The sequence below is a fragment of the Acomys minous genome (genome assembly GCF_964271855.1).
Source record: "Acomys minous genome assembly, chromosome: 3".
Classification (NCBI taxonomy): domain Eukaryota; kingdom Metazoa; phylum Chordata; class Mammalia; order Rodentia; family Muridae; genus Acomys; species Acomys minous.
The window spans coordinates 99,779,902-99,799,299 of NC_140485.1; the positions used below are offsets into that span (position 1 = coordinate 99,779,902).

General features: G+C 41.3%; 1 protein-coding gene across 5 annotated transcripts in view; it reads right to left on the minus strand.

Annotated features, from left to right (window-relative positions):
- HS3ST5 (heparan sulfate-glucosamine 3-sulfotransferase 5) overlaps positions 1-19,398 on the minus strand; it is a 273,269-nt gene that overhangs the window by 38,904 nt on the left and 214,967 nt on the right. The window contains exons 4-5 of one of the 5 annotated variants that reach the window (XM_084774655.1): positions 11,543-11,644; positions 9,108-9,131 (exon numbers count right to left, since the gene is read on the minus strand). The exons of the other annotated variants lie outside the window; for them this stretch is intronic. The gene's annotated coding sequence lies outside the window, so the exon portion shown is untranslated. The remainder of the gene's footprint in view (positions 1-9,107; positions 9,132-11,542; positions 11,645-19,398) is intronic. 5 annotated transcript variants of the gene reach the window in all.

Consider the following 19,398-nt stretch of genomic DNA (forward strand, 5'->3'; position numbering starts at 1 on the left):
TGTGAAAGGGCCCGTCCTGCTGATCCAAATGAACATTTGCAAGTAAGGATGTGTGGACAGAGGCTATACTGTGTGAGACACACTGGGACATACTACAGATTCCACGACAAAGTGTTTTTCTGCTTTGTTTTCTTTCTTTGTATGTATGTTTTCATTTTGGGGGAAGGCTGCTAGTGTGAAGGGCAGATATGAGGGCACAGGAAGGTGAGTGGGACTGGGTTGCATGATGCAAAACTGACAAGGAATCCATAAAAAGTTTAAAATTAAAAAAAAATTGATATTTATTGAATCTTTGATAATAAAATATAGTACTGGTCATATTTTGTGTATTTGGTACAACATATTTATCCAAGGAACTATAGCCATAATTAACATTTTCCTTATGACAAACTACCCTTGGTCACCAGAAGAAAAATGTCAAAAAACAAGACTCAGTGAGCTGTAAGGACTTACCCTCCTGGTCACTAATGAAGACACCTCCTTCGTAATGACTGTGTGTAAATTTGACACAGCTAATAGCTGAGCTGGTTTTTTTTTTTCTTTTTTAAATAATTCACTTTACATCCCAATTGTAGCCTCCTCCTACCTCTCCTCCTGGTCCCACTTTCCCTCTCTTTTCCCCCTATTTCCCTCCCTTACTGCTCAGAAAAGGAGCCCCTGCCCCAGCCCGTCCCAGCACATCAAGTCACATCAGGACTGAGTGCATCTTCTTCCACCAAGACCAGACAAGGCAGCCCAGCAGAGGGAAGTGATGGAAAAGCAGGCAAAGGAGTCCGTGTCAGAGACGGCCCCAGCTCCCTTTACTTCAGGACCCACATGAGGACTAAGCTGCCCATGGGCTATATCTATATGTGTGTAGAAGGCCTAGGTCCAGCCCATGCATGGCCCTTGCTTGGTGCTTCAGTCTCTCTATGCCTGCCTGGGCCCAGGTTAGTTGGCTCTGCTGGTCTTCTTGTGGAGCTCTTGTCCTCTCCTCATGTTCCTTCCATCCTTCCCCCACTTTTCCACAAGGCTTCCCATGCTCCACCTAATGTTTGATTGTCTCAGCATTTGTATCGACCTGCTGCTGGATGGAGCCTCTCAGAAGACAACTAAGCTAGGCTCCTGCCTATCCATGAGCATGAGACTTATAAGTTAAATATTTTTGTAAGTAAGAGTGTTTCCCCTGAAAGTATATATGTGTACCACGTTTATGCCTGGTGACCGGGGCTTGTTTTAAGTTTACAAATAACCCAGGAGTCTCTCACACTGAAAAGAAAATTCTGTACTATTTTGCACACATCTGCTACCATACCCAGAACACAACACATCCTACACAATAAGATTTCCCTGGGAAAATATTGTTTTGGCAGCACAAAACTTCCTTAGTGAAAGCAAAGTGTCATTAAATAGACTATAAAGATGGGTGAAATGGGCTTCACATGTGTTCGTTTACAAGTGGGTTTGATTACTTATGGCATTAGCAAAATTTACATTGATTAACCAGTGAGCAGTAATGTTGTTTTCGATCTGGTCTGAACAAATCAATTTTACTTAACACTTTAAGCTTTTTTTTTTTTTGACTTTGAGGTATTTAGGGTAAGTAGGTATTATATTGCCTGTGGGAAAACACTACGCTTGTAATTAAGCAAAAAAGGCAATTCCACCAGAAGAAGAGAAATTGAGTAAAGTTTTCCAGGTAATGGGATTCTCTGAGATGCAAAGACTATTGCTACTTGGACGAGATCGATTGCAGTGTCATTTTCAATGAGGCTAAACTAAGTGTAGCTATCTCTCCATTGAAGTTGGCCATGAGACGAAATAGCCATTCCATCATGTAGGAGCGAAGGAAGGAGCTCAGGAACGCTGCTTGTCAAAGAGCCTGGCACAGAGTCTGATTTCCATAAACACTCCCTGATTCCAACGAGGCCTGTGTGAAACAGATTCTCCTTTCTCCATTCACGAAGTCACTTGTACTTTTCTATAACCAGCAGTGCAGCTCAAAACTTCACATAATAGGTGTATTCTGAATCTCCAAATGTATCTATAGCAACCTCTTTGTGTGTGTTTGTGTGTGTGTGTGTGTGCGTGTGTGTGTGTGTGCATGTGTGTGTGTGTGTGTGTGTGTGTGTGTGTGTGTGTGTGTGTGTGCGTGTGTGTGTGTGTGTGTGTGCAAATGTGGTGGGCAGAGATCAAACTTGTGCCTCAGGCTTGCATCGTATAGCTTTCTTTTGAGACAGGGTCTCTTACTGGTCAACAGCTCACTAAGTAGGGTATGTTCATTGGTTAGCAAGCACCAGAGACCCTTCTGTCTTCATATCCCTAGGGCTGGTATCACACTCATGAACCATTATGTCTTGGCTTTGTGTGTGTTTGAGTGTGTGTGTGTGTGTGTGTGTGTGTGTGTGTGTGTGTGTACACACCGTACATGGAGGCATGAAGTCCATGTCTGGTGTCTTTCTCAATTTTTCTCCATCCTAATTTTTGAGACAAGATTCTTACTGAGCCCAGAACTCACAAATTCTGCTCATCTGGTCAGCCGGAAAGCCCCCAGGGACCCTCCTGCCTCCGCCTTCCTAGTACTAGTACACCTAGGTGACCAGTGTACACTGAAGCACCTAATGTTTTCATGGAATCCAAGCAAGGCTCTTCTACTTGCATAGTCAGCAGATGACCCGCCAAGCCATCTTCCCAGATCTATAGCTGCCTCTTTTATGCAGTTCATAAAAAGGATGTATTGATTTGGGGCCACTGTAGAATAACTGCATAGAGGCAAGTGGTCTAATTAAGGGGGAACATTTAACATGGGGCTGGAAGTTTCACTTTGACAAAAACTTGCTCCTTGCTAGATTAGAGCTGGTGCTTATGCTGTTACTGAAATGACTCCTATGGTTATTTTGAAGGACCAGATACCATGGAAAGACAAACTTCTATTCTTATAAGTGACTAACAAGAAGGAAGTGCCCAGATATGATTTTTGCCACATACAATATACATTCTATGATGCATTTCGCCAAACCATAGCCTTTTAAAAAATTAGTGCTAACATCAGAAGATCAGTAGGTAGTATACTAAAAAAATTCCATTAAGAACATCTCTGAAAATGCAAAAATGACTCCCACCAGAAATAATACTAAAAAGAAATGGGAACTTAAGGTTTTATATTTTTTTCTGAATCAGGTTACTTAAATAAGGAATTTTACAGAACTATCATTATATTTTCCTGTCTGTGTTTTTCTTGAATTCCAAATCCTGCTTTAAAAATACTTCTAAAATATTAAAAAAAATATTTCTTGAGCAAGTGAAAAAAACAGTTGACATTTTAAAACCAAATAGTGTACTTATAAGAATAATAAGCAATAAAAAGAAAAAAATATAATCTCTCCAGTAGATAGTATGAAAAGCATTTGACAAAAATTCAGTGTTTGTTCCTCTTAGAAATATTACCCAAGTAAGGAGCTGACAGCTATTTTCTTCTTTTAAATGTTGTTATTATTATTATTATTATTATTATTATTATTATTATTATTATTATTATTATTTTATTATATGTGTATGAATGATTTGCCTGCATATATGTCTGGGTACCACATGAGAACTTGGTACCTGTAGAGGTAAGAAGAAGGCATTGGATGCCCTGGAACTGAGGTTTCAGATGGCAGTGAGCTGTCATGTGGTACTAAGAACTGAACCTGAGTCTTCTGCAAGAGCAGCAAGCAGTCTTAAATGCTGAGCCATCGCATCATATCCCTGAATTAGATGTTCTTGATGTGGTAAATTTCATCCACAAAATTCCAACAACAAGAAAAGACCCATTCCAACCAGCCTGACGACCTGAGTTTGAGCCCTGGGTCTCCCATGATGAAAGGAGGAAACTGACTCCTACAACTTGTCCTTTTACCTTCTCCAGGGCACAGTGGAAGTGCCACAGTGCCACAGTGGAAGTAAAGTCCCCAGAGATGTCTGACTGAATTAATACATGTAATAAAAAGGCTTTAAAGATCCAATTAACATCATACATATTAATGATTTTCTCATCACCATGTCTACTTAACATGTGTCGGAGCTTATAGTTAGTGAAATGGGCAAGAAGAAGAAAAGGTAGATGGGAAAAGAAGTAGACTGTCTTTATTTTGAAGATGAATAGTATTGTCTATGTAAAGAGACATTGGGAATATAGAAAAATGCTCTTAGAATAAGAGGCTTTCGTGTTGTTGCAGAATCTGAGTCCAATTGTCTTGTATAGAATGATAACAGTATTAAATAACAAGGAAGACTCTAGGGAGAATGAGTGATTTGCCTGCCTGAATGTGTACTACGTGAATGCCTAGAACCTATAAAGACCAGAAGATGGTGTCTGATTCCAGGAAACAGAGTTACTTATGGAGGCAAGCTAACGCATGGGTGCTGGGAACCTAAGCTGGGTCCTCTGTAAGAGCAGCAAGCGGTCTTAAGTGTTGAGCCCCTATTCTAGCCCCATTCATGGCTTAGTTCATTAATGACTTCAAACTTTGAAAGAAGAGGTCGTGCAAACATGGAGAACAGACATTGGAAGAAGTAGGTGTGGCTCTGGTTGGTACCTGCTGGTCCTCACAAGTCCTGTCTTGCCTCTTTGTTTCCTGGATGCCATGAAGGAAACAGCTCCCTTCTCCAGTCTCTGTCCACCTTGTCAGGGGCTCAAAAACAAGGAAGGCAGCTGAAAATGGACTAAGGCATTTGCAACCTTGAGCCAAAACACACCTTAGTCCCTCTCAAATTATGTCTTTCAGGTGTTTGTCATGGAGATGAAATTCTGACTCACATAGGATAGAACACTAATATTATCAACCTTTTGGTTCTATCTAAACTGACTTATAGACCCAATGTCATATGAGTTTACATTCTGGAATCTTTTTTTTTTTTCCTCTTCATTTTTGGTTGAAACTGACAAGGAGATTTGGAGTTTTATAGGATCTCCAACAAACAAAACAGAGTTGAAAACGAACAAAGATGTAGGGTTATATTTGATTTTAGGACATTATTTAGCTATTCCTTGATAATAGATGAATAATCGATCATAGTAACCATATGCAGATGAGCAAGGAGATAGCAGAAGGAGGAGACCAGGGAAGAACACATGGCTATCTGGCTGACTACTTTTTAACAAAAGAGTTCAGCGGAGGAATCATGATCCTGCAATAACTGCATATCCACATAAAAAGCAAATCAGAGAAATGTCTTATAACGTACGTAAATGTTAGCTCATAATGTACCAGAAACCTTATGGACAACCCAGAGTTATAAAACCCAAAGAATGCATAGGGCTAAATCTCTGGGTAGAAAATGCTTTCTAATATATTTACAGTTAGTAGGTGTGTGTGTGTGTGTGTGTGTGTGTGTGTGTGTGTGTGTGTAAGGTGTGAGGAGTAGGGAGGCAAGAAGAGATACATGGAAAAGTGTATATGTTTCATATATATCTGTAACATGCAGGTTTATCTATACATACATTTACTGTCCTTGGATAGGTAAAGTATGGAACAAAGTATATGTAGATAAGATTAATGTAACCGAGACAGGGGAAACACAGAGTAACGCAAATAGAGACATCTTAATGTAAGAAATAAGTAAAATTGAGGTTGGGGAAGTCAGATATTAGTTAAAAGAGGTGAAGAGAAACTCACAGAAACAATAGCTAAAAGAAGCAGGTATCACACCCAAAACTGACAGAGGGCAAACAAGGAAACACTCCATTGTTACTAGCCAAATTCTATGAGGTTGAGCTATAGACTGTCAGTGAGAGGATTAGCCTTGGCTCAAGAGAGGTGGCCTTGGCTCAGTAACGGAGCTAGTCTTCTGAAATTCACTCTCCTGTGTCAGCCATCAGAGGATGCTGCAGGAACAGCCTGTACCTGTAGATGCTGGCTCTGCAGGAGCCTGGTGCTGGAGGGGCATCACCACTGAAAGTGCCTGTCTAGTGTGCACAGCAGTACCGAGAAGCAAGACTCTGGCCTTGGTTGTAGCTCTTCTGTGCCTTCTGTGACAGAGCTTAGTGTGTAGCTGAGGAAAGATGGCAGAGAGCTGGGGTCCAGGCTCATGAAGCAGGCAATGCACATGATCGAAGAGCTGGGGTCCACTCTCACAGAGCAGCCAGAGAGTGTGATGATACTGAGTCAGGAACTAGTACAGAGGCCAAAGAGGACTCTGGAAATTTCAGGAGGCAGGGTGTGGTAGATTTGTCTTCATTGTGGTAATGGCGCCACAGACACATGTATATAAAACTTACCAAAGCAAATGTGAAATGTGTGGTGTTTCTTTACATCAATTATACCCCCAAAAAGTGTGAAAGCATTTATAAAATTGTTTTTTATTCTTTTTGAATAGAAATAACTCTAATGTTAGTTAGGCACTTAGGTGGAAGAAAGTTTGTATCCTTGTATCTAAGTATGAGTGTACATATGTATATATTTAAGTATATATTTCATTCAAGTGACAAATTTGCTGACCATTAAGAAGCCTTGGCCTTACTCAGAGTGCACTCTTCTAGGGATTTCCAAGTACATCCACACTGATGGTCACTCAGGAGTATAGTTTGAGGAAGTTGAGTTTACCTGTCTGTCAAGTGGGGCAGGAATTAAGCTTCTCTTGATAAAACTCAGGGTTTCAGGCAGCTCTGCATGAGATCTGATGCTCGCAGATGCTGACTGTCTGGCTCCCGCACAGAGCCTCTCCCCCTGCCCTGAGCTGTGCCCTGCTTCTAGCTTTGATTCGACATCCTAGACCTTAGCTTTCTTCTCTTAGGAGAATTGGCTCAAGGTTGCTTCTCACAGGGACATTTAGATATTATGCTGGGTAATAGGTGTGCTTGCTACCCTGTTGGGCTAGAAAGTCATGCTCTCTCTTTCACCTCCAGTCCCTTTATGTTGGTAATTTTACATCAATTTAGTATTTACTTAGTGCTTACGATATTCTGGCATTCTATTAGTTAATAAGGGTTCTGTAATACACAGACACTCTTTAACCTTGTGGTACATACATTTAAATTATTTTATTTTATTTTTAATTTGTTTGCTTCACATTCTGATTGTAGCCCTCTCCCTCATAAGCTCCCAGTCCTACCCTTCCTCCCACAAGCCCCCTCCTTCCCTCCCTTAGTCCTTGGAAAGGGGAGCCCTCCTCCCCTAACATCTGACCTCAGCCTATCAAGTCTCATCTGGACTGTCTGTATCCTCTTTCTCTTGTGGCCTTGCAAGGCTGCCCCACCCGAAGGAAGTGACCAACATGTGGGTGCCAGAGTCCATGTCAGGAGTAGTCCCTACTCCCCATATTATGGAACCCACAAGGAGACTGTGCTGCCTATCTACTACATCTGAGCAGAAGGTCTAGGTCCTCACCATGCATGGTCCTGGTACATACATTTTTTTTTGCTAGGAAAATACCTGAGGAAAATATAAGCACAGTCCCTAGGATGGCTCATATAATAGTCACTTAACATAATGTGAAGATTCCTCTCCCAGCATGCCATGTTAATCTCCAGTCAGGATCATGAAGCTCCTGAGGGTCAGGACTCAGAAATGACACCCTGTGGTGTCATCTTTCACAGAACACTTAACTCTTCAGCTAAGCTCTGGAGAGATGACTGGTTACTGGAGATTTGGTTTGTTTTTCCCACGGCCTAGTTGAAATGAGTCATTTTAAAAGTAACTGACACTGTTGATGAGCTATGGCACCGTAGCCTAGAGCCTATCCATTGTTTTAGCTCTCTGTCACTGTCACTCAGAAGAGAGATCAAGCTCCTTGTGTAAGGGATGGTTGGCCTGAGTAGAGAGGGTGGAGAGGGTTAAGGCATATACTCATCATCACTTCAGTCAATCAGCCAGCTAGCAATCAATCATGTGTGTTAACTGTGTGGTCTGTACATCTGTGAGTGGTCTGTGTGCATACATATGCAGACCAGCAGAAGTTACAGGCTATCTTCCTGTGTTGTATTCCACTTTATTCCTTTCTCTCTCTTTTTAAAAATTTTTTAATTAATTTATTCTTGTTACATCTCAATGGTTATCCCATCCCTTGTATCCTCTCATTCTTCCCTCCCTCCTATTTTCCCCTTATTCCCCTCCCCTATGACTGTTCCTGAGGGGGATTACCTCCCCCTGTATATGCTCATAGGGTATCAAGTCTCTTCTAGGTATTCCTTTGAGATGGATCTCTCACTGGACCTAAAGCTCTTGGTTTCAGTGATGCTGGCTGACTAGTGAGCTCCTGGGTAGCCTACCGCCCTCTCCCTCCCATTGTTGGGGTTGTAGGTATGCAGGTTACATGCCTAGCTTTTATGTAGGGCTACAGATTTGGACTCAGGTTTTCATGCTAGTTGTATCAAGCTCTCTTACCCACTGGTTCATCTCTCCAGCTCAAAACACATTTTTTTTTAAAAACACAACTTTGTTCTTAGAATAAGGCCAGTCCTTTAGTGGAGGTGGAAGAGCCCTGTATAAATTCAGCTTTTCCTTGCAGGCCTTGGGTTGTTAAATGCTAAAACTCCTAGAGAGAGATGACCCATCTCAGGAACAGTGTTAGTAGTCTTGAGATGAAAACAAAATCAAAATTGAGCAGTTTGCTGGTCTCATAGTCAATGACATCTCTGGTTTCCCAGGATGTTCAAGAAATTGAAAATCTGAGAAGAAGGATTTGAGGGAAGGTGGGTATGAATATGCCAAAAAAAAAACACAAAAAAACAAAACAAAACAAAACAAAAAACCAACCTGGTGTGAGATGGTACATAGCAGATCATTTGAAAGTCCATGAAAATAACAACAGAAATGTAAAGAAATTGATGCATTCTAAAATACAACAGCTTCCACCTTCTCAGTAAGACATTTAAAAGGGGTGTACAACTTGCGTACAAAGTTATAACTATTAATACAGTTGAGCACTTTGGTAAACTCTTTTCAAAAGGAATGTGGCAAGTCCTTGCTTTCAACATTGCTTCGCAAAAAATTCATAGCTGTAATTACATTCACTTCATAATTGAAGGTAAACATAAAATATCATTTTGCTGATTCTCTATTGACTCAATAAGTTCATCACCCCAAATTACAGAGAACACGGAGAACTGGCTGCTTGTTTTTAGTAAACGCTAATTTTGTACTGACTTTGAAAAGAGGATATGCATGGGCCTGGAAGAAAGTAATAATGTTTCAGTAGTGTGGCATGGAAGCAATGCGCCTCTCAGACAGTTCTGTAATGCTACTGATAGAGCAGAACAGATCCAGTGCTTTCTGGGTACAGGACACCAAAGAGAAATCTCTCAATGGGCACTGCAAGGAGCTGACCCGTATTTATATTGGAAAATAAAGCACGAAACAACTTCAGGTTCGTAAGGGAAACATACTTAGCAAATTAGATCGACAATGTTCCCCAGGTATTATAAGGACATTCTAAATAACTGTGGCAGACCTTAGTAAGGTCATTTACACATAATTTTTAAGTCATTTATTGGTTGGCTAGTGGAGTGGCCTGTTCCCACGGGGGATATCTGTCTTCTGGCTCCCGTCCAGCTCCTCCAGCACCAGCTTCCCTCTCTCTCCATCCATAGCCTTCCCCTGACACCGTCCAGGCTGGGCTGGAAGAGAGCATCCCCCAAGACAGAGCCAGGAGCCAAATCCTATTTCACACATGGTTTGTGATCCAGAACTGATCATCTACACTTATTTTCTTAAAATTAAGTACACTAGACCTTTACTAATTCACTGTAACTTTGGGACCAATTATAGGTGTGTGGGCACGCATGTTCACGCATGTATGTATGTATGGTATCTGTGGCACATGATGGTATGTGAATATGTGTATGTGTATGAATACACCAGAGATTGATGTCAGCTGCCTTTCTTCCTCAATTGCCCTTCACTTTATTTTGAGTCAGGGTCTCTCACTTGACCCCACAACTTGCTGGCTTGGGTAATCTAGCCAGCCAGCTTTCTCTGGACACACTGTCTCTATCTCCTAAGTGCTTAGATTACAGGTAAGGCAACCTACTGGCCTTCGTTCACATGGGTTCCACAGATTCAGACTCTGCTCCTTAGGCCTGCACGATAAGTGCTTCAGTACCGAGCCTTCTTCCTAATGTCAGAGTCTTAGTTTGAAAACCCATGAACCTTTCTGCCTCCAACAACCACCATAACTCTGAAAAATCACATATTTTGTGTGTGTGTGTGTGTGTGTGTGTGTGTGTGTGTGTGTGTGTGTGTGTAAACTACAATAGTGCCATAGTCCATGGAGGCCAGAAGAAAAGCATTAGATCCTTTGGAACTGGAGTTAGTACATTGTTAGCCACTATGTGAGTGCTGGAAATCTGGGCTCTTTGTTGTTGTTATTTTTTCATTTTTATTCATTAAACATTTTTATTTTTTCCTATACATTTCTATTATTATACATATATACAATAGCTCACCTATAGCAAGAAGACCCATGACACAATCAGGAATTATATAAATGTTTCATTCTTTGTGTTTTGGCTATTTGTATTTGACAGCCTTGAAAAAAACATATTTCCTATCTTGGTGTGTCTAAAATTCTGAATGTAAATCAATCTCCATCACATTTGAGTTCTTTGCACAAGCAATAAGCACTCTTAAATGTTAAACTGCTGTTTAGTACTCTGAACAACCATTTTAAAAAAAATCTGTCTGTGGCCCTGACTTCCTTTTCCTTTCTCACCAAGTCCAATGTTTCCACTCCAGAAACGTCTTTTTCTTCATTTTACAAAAAGTACTTATTTACTTTAAATTTTTTTCATTAATTTATTTAATCATTTTACATCCTGATCGCATCACCCTCCTTCCTCTCCTCCCAGTCCTACTCTCATACCCCTCATCTCCTTTTCCTCAGAGAAACGGAGCCCTGCCCCACCCCCCATGGATACCAGCCTACCCTGGCACATCAAGTTGCATCAGGGCTAAGTGCATCCTCTCATACTAAGGCCAGACAAGACATCACTGCCCATTGGTAAACTCAGTTATCTCCTTACGCCACTCGAGAACTCACAGAGCTTATTGTTGAAAGGACATACAACCATGCTGATTGGCCTCACTTCAAGATGACTACACTTTCAGAAATCTTATCACATGTCTCCGTAAATCCAATTTCTCCCTTCCTCAAGATGATTATTGCACAGCTTCCTTGCTTAAATATCTAGCCCTGCATTTCCACAATTTACTCTAGGGTGGTGCTGGTTACTTCACAGGAAAAAAAAAATCAATAGGGAATGTAACATATTCCTGATATGACCCTTGTTTACTTTTGTGCTACATATTTGCTCAATTTTTCACACTTTCTAGTGAAGAATGATTTATGAGCCAATGAAAAGCCAGTACCCTCCACCCACCTTAAAATGTACCCCTCCTAGTTAGTACTTCCCAGGAGCTCCCATAAATGGCAGTATTTACTCAGTAGCTCGGGAAGCATTTGTTGATGTGTCATTTCTACTATTCCTTTCACACGCCACCTTCAAATACACAGGTATCTGTCTTCATGCCACGGTGAGCCCTGCCTGACCCCAACATCCTCTGTCCTCTGTAGATCAGATTACCTCAGCTTAGCTCAGTTCTGCATCTCTCACCTGGGTGTTTGTGTGTGTGAGAAACTTTCTGCTGGGAGGTTCTGTTATTCTGAAGGCTTCATAATCTGTTTTCTAAGGTAAAGATAAGAGTTATCTATTGTTTTCGTTACTATTTTATTGCTATAATGAAATACCATGACCAAAGCAACTTATTGTTTACTTGGGGGCTTGTTTATAGCTTCAAAGAGTGAGCACATGACCATCATGGTGGGGAGCATGGCAGCAGGCGGGCATGGCACTGGAACAGTAGCTGAGAGCTTACATTCTGATGTGCAGGCAGAAGGAAGAAAAAAATAAAACTGGACTTGGTCTGGATTTTTGAACCTCAAAGCCTTCCTCCAGTGACACACCTCCTCCAACAAGGCCACACCCCTAATCCTTTCTAACCGGTTCCAATAGCTCGGAACCAAGTGTTCTGGGGGAAACATTAAAATATATGAGCTTATGGTGTCCCTTCTCATTCAAACCCTCTGACTCTAAGGTCCTCCCTCTGTGTGCATGTTTGGATATCTCTTTTCCTCATACACATTTCAACTAAAGTGTCATCTTTCCTCTGAAGGCTTCCTTGGCCACTAAGCAAGCCTGAAGTCATCACCAACAAACCTAGTTATTCTATTATTTTACTCCTAAAAGCTATTCATGACATCTACCAGTATCGAGTTTCTATTTCTCACTCATCCACCCATCCATCTATTTACTTTATGCTTATCCTTCCAGAACACATATCAGCATACAGTTTAAATTATTTTTTATTACTATTCTTCTCTGTTTAAGCCAGATTCCTGTTGCTGTAATAGAGATCCTGGTATAAACAGCCTAAAAGGAGGAAAGATTTATTTTATCTCGTGTTTTTAGATTCTTTATCCTATTACAGCCAACTTTGACTCTGGGTCCATGGTAAGTGTTATGTGGCTATTTCCTCTGAATAGAAACATTTCCTCTTGGAGGCAGGGAGGAGTTGTACAAAACTCAGAAAGCTGTTGAAACTGGCAAGGCTCAGAAAAGTTGCAAGAATCAGTGAGCTCTGACAGTTAGAAACTTCATGAGAACCCCCTTCAAAGTCCATGCAAGCAGTAAACAATTGCTGGGGCAGAGGTCAATGGAGCTGTCTGCAAGCTGGACAGAGGAATCCAGGGATGCAGCTTTCAAAAGCCATCACTCAGGCTTTTGTGGGCTTTTGGGTGGTAGAGTTTTCTGTAAGTCACCCATACTCCTATACATAACTTCAATAAATTCTTCAGTTCACCAAGTTATGGAGGCATAAGATTACTGTGTAGTTTAAATGCTGATTTATGTATTCCCCATATGTGGTTGCAATCCTTGTTCTGAGACTCTCCTGTCTCAATGTTGCATAAACACTGTTCCCCAATTGTTCTCTGATATGCCAACAAAGCAGCTTACAGCCAATCTCTGAGAAGACGAGGGAATAGGGCTGAACTTCCTGCCAGCCAGGGGAGGAGGAGTTAGAGAAGGAAGTAGGGGATTGAGCTGTGGGAGAGGTCCAGGAGCCATGAGAGGATCTGGAGCAGGAAAGCTACAAAGTGCAAGTATCTCTGGGGTGTAAGTTGGAAGGAAGCCAAATTAGCTTAGAGGGTTAAGAATAGGGCAGTAACTGCTCATTTCTTGTGATTTGAAGCTTGTTGTTAAACTAATATAATAAAGTCTCAATTATTTGTGTGATAGCTGGTGTAAGAGAGAAACTGAGAAACAAGCATTTTTTATATATATAAAAAAAACTTTAAGAAAGTTCGATTGAGTGGGATTGTTTCTTTGGTCTCTCATCAGTTTCTTATCTGAGGTAAATAGACATTTTTTTTTCATGTTTTTTGGGAAATATCACAAAAAAAGAAAGTAGTGAGAACCTCATGGCCGTAGGAATGTCTGTAAGAGGATGTTATTACCACGTGACCAGTGGAAAGAAGAGTGAACACAAAAAGAAGGAATCAGGGCAGGATGTGTGCCCAGTTCTAAGACAACAGCAGTGAGGTTTCCCTCAACCAGGCCCACCTACCACAGTCTTCTCCACCTCTGGTAATGTACTCAAACCCTAAACATCCTTCTTCATCTAGAATCCGGAAACGAGCTCTCACACACCCATTGGTATCCTTTACTAATATGGGCGATTTTTAATCCAATCACGTTGACAGCAATGACCTTCACTTCTCTTAGTGTACAGGGAAGTCTCCACTCCATGGTTGAGACAGGTTGTGGGAAGGACTGATGCCCTGTTTAGGTGGTCATTTTCTTGTCCTTGGCAGTAGTGTGGCACTAGGAGGCATTGGGAGTTGTGTTCTTGGAAATCAGGCCAGGCACCTGCAACACCCATGCTTGTTTGGTTCCTAACTGAATCTATGACAGGACCAATGATGGCAGTAAGTGCTCCAGAGGGGTGGCTTGCTTCCTGCCGAGGGCACCTGTGTTCACGCTTTGTCCTGTGGTTAAAGGCTGTGTGCTTTCGCTGCACTTGGTGCACATGCATGCAATTGGTTGCTCAGACTGAAATAGAATAATCTCAGTGGTGAATCAACTCTACTTAGTTCTTTGTCACCATTACAACTGAGCGTGTAGCAGGTTCTCTATTACTAGTTTGATTTGCTGATGGGCTTTCTAAGAAGTTGTGAATGTTTCTTGTCTTACTGGAGTTACCTTTCCTCTGCGTATTACAACTCACTCATTCTCTACCTTATTCATCACACTGTGATTTTTTTTTAAAGTGCTGGCAGAGAGCAAGGGGAATAATCAGTCTCACTCTGATTTATGGAGAACGTTACTGAAGTTTCCTCAATGGTACATGGTAATAGCATGAACTCCGAGAGCTTTTCCACAGAGTCTTGACTGCTGAAGATCCAGCAGGACCTCATAATAAAGTGATCTCCCGTGGCAAGGTTGCTGGCGGAATGCTGCAGGCTTCACTATGCCCTTGGCATTAAAGCCATATATTTCCAGGAAACTGCTATGTGAGACCTGATTATGTGAAAGTAGCTGGTCTATTTTGTTGTTAGACACATCTTTTCCTGATTGATACAATATTCATGTTGTGATATTTCCTTTCATGACTGAGTTAGTTGTATAATACACAAATGAAGCAATAGATATTATTGAGGTGACAAAAAATGATTAAAGAAAAAGCTGCAGTTGAAACACAACCTTTGAATGGAAGGTCTTATTTGCCTCTTCAATTTGGACTTGGCCTCGTGAAAACACACTCTTTTTTTTTTTTTATTAGGTGGGTATGTAGAGACAGAAGCCATTGTGTAGTTCTGTAAATTGCTCTTTGCTATTGTCACTGCAGGCTTTGTCAATGCAAAAGGCTCAGTATTGTCTCTTCAGTGAGCTACAGTGTCTGTACAAATACCAAACATAAACATGCCATGTCAAATGGGACTTTTGGTCATTATCCATTCACAACCTAAGACCCTCAGTCTTGGTACTAGGATATATTGAATTTTTTTTTAAAGTGCTCTTAAACATCCCTCTCTCACCTGAAAAAGGCATGAAGTAGCACATGTGCAGTAGCATGATTGATGGTTCGTGTATTCATGTCCCAAGGTTAAACTTTTCATTGATTTTGATTATTTCCAGAGTAGACTCAAAAACAGTCTGATATATATATATATATATATATATATATATATATATATATATATATATATATATTCAAGACCAGGAACAATGACTTTAATTAACGTTTGAGAGTAAGTCTCCACAGCAAGTATATGTCCCATGAATCTGGAGGCTTCGAAGATCTTGGTGGATCACACTGCTTTCCTTCTCTTATAAGCTAGACAAATCTCCATCAGCGTGGGCTAGCTTTCTGAGAAAGAGAAGGGCAGTGTCCTTTGTCTGTCCTGTCATTGTAGTGACTTAAGGATGGTGAAGTAAGGCAGAATGTCACATTGTAATCCAAGCCCCAAACTTGCCCTTAAGGCACAATCCTTCTACATATGCGCGCGCGCGCGCGCGCGCACACACACACACACACACACACACACACACACACACACACACACACGGCACCACGTTGTGCCATGCTGTGATCTTATTTGTATTATTTCACAAGTCCAAAGACGCTAAACGGAGCCAGAAATTGATCTCTTTCAAAAAAGGAAGTTCTATTTTTGGTTTGAAGTTCTGTTAAGCACAGAAGCAGCCCCGGTGCCTGCAGGTGGTAAATGACAGGCAGGCTTGAATAGTGCTCCACAGCAAAGGCTGAGTATTTTAGTGTCCGTGACCTGATCCAAGGGCTATTTCTAGCAGTTCATCATTTAGTGCAGAGAAGGTGAGTGAGGTCAAGTTGATATATGATCTTGTGTGTGCTGAACTTCTCATTGTATGTGGCCCCTACATGTCTCATTAAGAAAGAGCCTTTGTCTTTTGAAAGTGAAGAATATAATAAAACAACGTTCTTTGTGCGTGTGGCTTTATCCTTCAGACTGCAATAGAAAGAAAAGCCAAACTTGAAGCTTAAAGCGTTTAGCAAGAGGAATTTAGGGCATCTTTATTTTCACCCAGAGACAGAGAAAAGAGCTTTAGGAGTCTCAGAAGAAAATCAAATGAGCACCAATATTTGGGAGTCTCAAAGGGAAGTGTCCAAACGCTGATATCATGATGAATATTTGGCTCTCAAAAGGAATGAGCTTATCTTTAAAAAAAAAAAGTATTTTGAGCATCTCAGCACACATTCCAAAGGTAAGAGAATTTACTTAGTAAAGAAGAAAAAAATGGCTGAGGAAATAGGAAACAGTGGATGAGAGAAGAAAATTTTCAGTTAAGAAAATGACAGCCCCGAGCTCTAGCTTGCCCTGGTCAGGCTGAGCATAATACAGCAAAGATGAAAACAACTCCTAATCTGATCTTTTCACCACCCATATTTTCTTGCTTTGATTTTTAACAGTCTTCTCAAATACTTCTTTATCAGACAGCCAAAATGCCAGGTCCTCAAGTCCTGTCAGTTCCTAAGGTGTTTCTAGGTTAGACAGCAGCTCCATCATTAAGCAAAACTTTCACAGGAGGGCACAGGGCTCTTACAGGGCTGAGTCCCTGTTTGCTTTGTGCATTCCCCCAACATCCCAGCTTTTTTCCCATCCACTCAGTATCCAGAGCTGTTGGAGTAGGATCTTAATCACCAACACCCCATTTCCCCTTCTGGCATAACTACCTTTTCTTAATGGTAATGGTTCATGTCACCTTCATGGCTGCCTTTCATTCTGGGTTTGATGCTGTGTGTTTTATATTTTAGCACTTCCTGTATGTATCATTAAAGGACCTATTTACCTACTTGCCCTCCTCTTCCATCTAGTGGGTGAAAGCTTCTCTATGAAAGATGGAAAGTGCATGCAAAATGAATGAATGAAAACCATGCTTTCTTATTCCCACTGTTTTGGGGAGAGGCAGACGGAGCTGAGTGGTTGGCTAATATCATCTGGATATCAAGGCATCAATTAACTGGGAATTAAGAACACCTAGCTCAAGTAATTTGTGGGGAATAACTGATGAGAGGAAATGATTTTAGTTATCAGAACACCTAAACTAATCTTGAAGGAACCATTTTTTTTCTAGTTCTAAACAAAATAAATTTGAAATCAGCTTCATATGAGAGCTCTTTTATAATCATACTTCCTTTGCTACTTTTACCTGTCCCCACCTCACACGGTTTACACCTGAGTGTCATCTGGTTCTATTGGAAAATGCAGAGGTGGCCTGGAACAGCAGAATGAAATATTACTTCACATAAGATCAGAAAAGGTGAGTGTGAGTTTGTCATGCTGTAGTGGGATAGCTCTGGACAACATCATGGTGTCATTTGTCCCTGTCTCCTCTAAATTATTAGTCTTCCTTATAAAGTCACAAAAGGCTCAGATAAGATGACATGTAACAGGAAAGCTCTCTTGTCTTATTAAATTTTAGTTCATATTTATTATTCTGTGTGTATGGTCTGTGGACACATAGCCATGGCAGGTGTGCGGAGGTCAGAGGGCAACTCTCAGGAGTTGTTTTGCTTGCTCTGCTATGGCTTCCAGGGATCAAACCTGGGTCATCAGGTCTGTGCAGCCAGTACCTTTATCTGCTGTTGTGTTCTTTTGTTGACTTTTAAACAGTTAAATGCTAAACAAATATATTGTTAAATATGCTAGTAAGGGCAAATAGGCACTAAGCTCAAAGTGTCAGAGTTATTAATTACCAATCCCTCAGTCTAATACTTTCCAAGAGATGTGATGCCAACCACAAAAGCTTTAGTCACTATTTTATCTCCTCGGCTAATTTAGCAAAATGGAAACTAGGAAAAAAATGTATAAAGAAAGAGTGAATGCTAGTGTATCAAGTGGCTGCTTTGATGTAATCAAACCAGGAATGGTTGACCCTCGCTGGTTGGGGTTTTAGGAATAGTCATCGCTTCACTAAGTAGCTGCTCCCCAATTCACAAGTTTCTTGCTTTACATACATAGTTAGCTCTAAGGGTAGGACTAAATGCAATATAGATACATTGGGCAGCATCGAATGCCTCTACTGTGCGCCATATCCTGGAAATGCCTATGCAATCAGTTCTGCATATTATGCCTTGCAAGAAACTAGGGGAATATATTAATATTATTGTTGGACCAGAAAAGAAAGACAGCTAGCAATTAAGTGATTTGCCTCGGGTCACAGAGGAGCCTAATGATGCTATTAGCATTCAGAAAGCCCTTTCTGGGAGAGGAGGCCTCCTTTATTCCTTTAGTGAGGGGCTGCCCACATTATGACCGGATTAGCCTGTCACCAGGCAGGTTACCTAGAGGCACAAATTTCAGAGGAATGCCATGCTGGACTGAAGTCATGTAGGAAAAAAGCAAGCGAGAGGCAGACATGTGGTTTATCTTAGAAGTGTCCTGTTCTTTCTAGAAGACCGGTGCCTCTCAAAGGCTCCTGCATTTCTCAAGGGTCAGAGTTCATTGAATTAAAAAAACAAAACAAAACACCACAGAAGCTGAGACTCACAGACTAACATCGGGTGAAACACAGGGAGTCTAGTAGAAAAGTGTGCGTGTGGGGGGAGGATAGAAGAATCTGGAAGTGGCAGGCACTCCACAAGAAGACCAACAGAACCAGCAAGCCAGAATCCATAGGGGGCCATGGAGTCTGAAGCACTGACCAAGGACCATGCAGCGAGTGGACCTAGGTCCTCCACATGGATGCAGCCAATGGGCAGCTCAGTCTTCATGTGAATCCTCTAGTAAGGGGAGCCAGGGCTGTCACTGACATGACTCTGTTGCCTGCTTTTTGGTCACTTAACCCTGATGGCACTGCCTTGCCAGGCCGCAGGGGAAGGGGACAAATTTAGTCCTGATGTGACTTGATGAGCTGGGGTGGTTGGGTAGGAGGGGATCCCCTTTTCTGAGGAATAGAGGAAGGGGGTATGGGAGGGAAGGTGTTACTTGAAGGAGAGGGGGGCTGTAGCCAGCATGTAAAGTGAATAAATAAATTAATTAAAAAAAACACCCCAAACAAACAAACAAACAGCAACAAAACAATATACAAAGGAAAAGCAATTTAAAAGGGGGTAGGAACTTTACTTATTATTTTAGCTACTGGTTTCCAGTGTTCTGATCAGGAGTCTATGGCTAATATATTAAGTAAGCTGTTTGTTGTTGTTGTTTGTTTTCTTTTTGAGCTTGAGAACAATATCATTAGCATAACATCAAGGTTTTAAGTCACCTCACATATAGGAGAGAAGCGAGATGGTAGAAAACTCTGACTCTGGCATGAACCTTTGCATGAGCTATTTCTGGTTCGTCTTAAAACAGATGGTGGGAGAGTATTTCCCATTCCCTCTGAAAGCAGGCATGGAG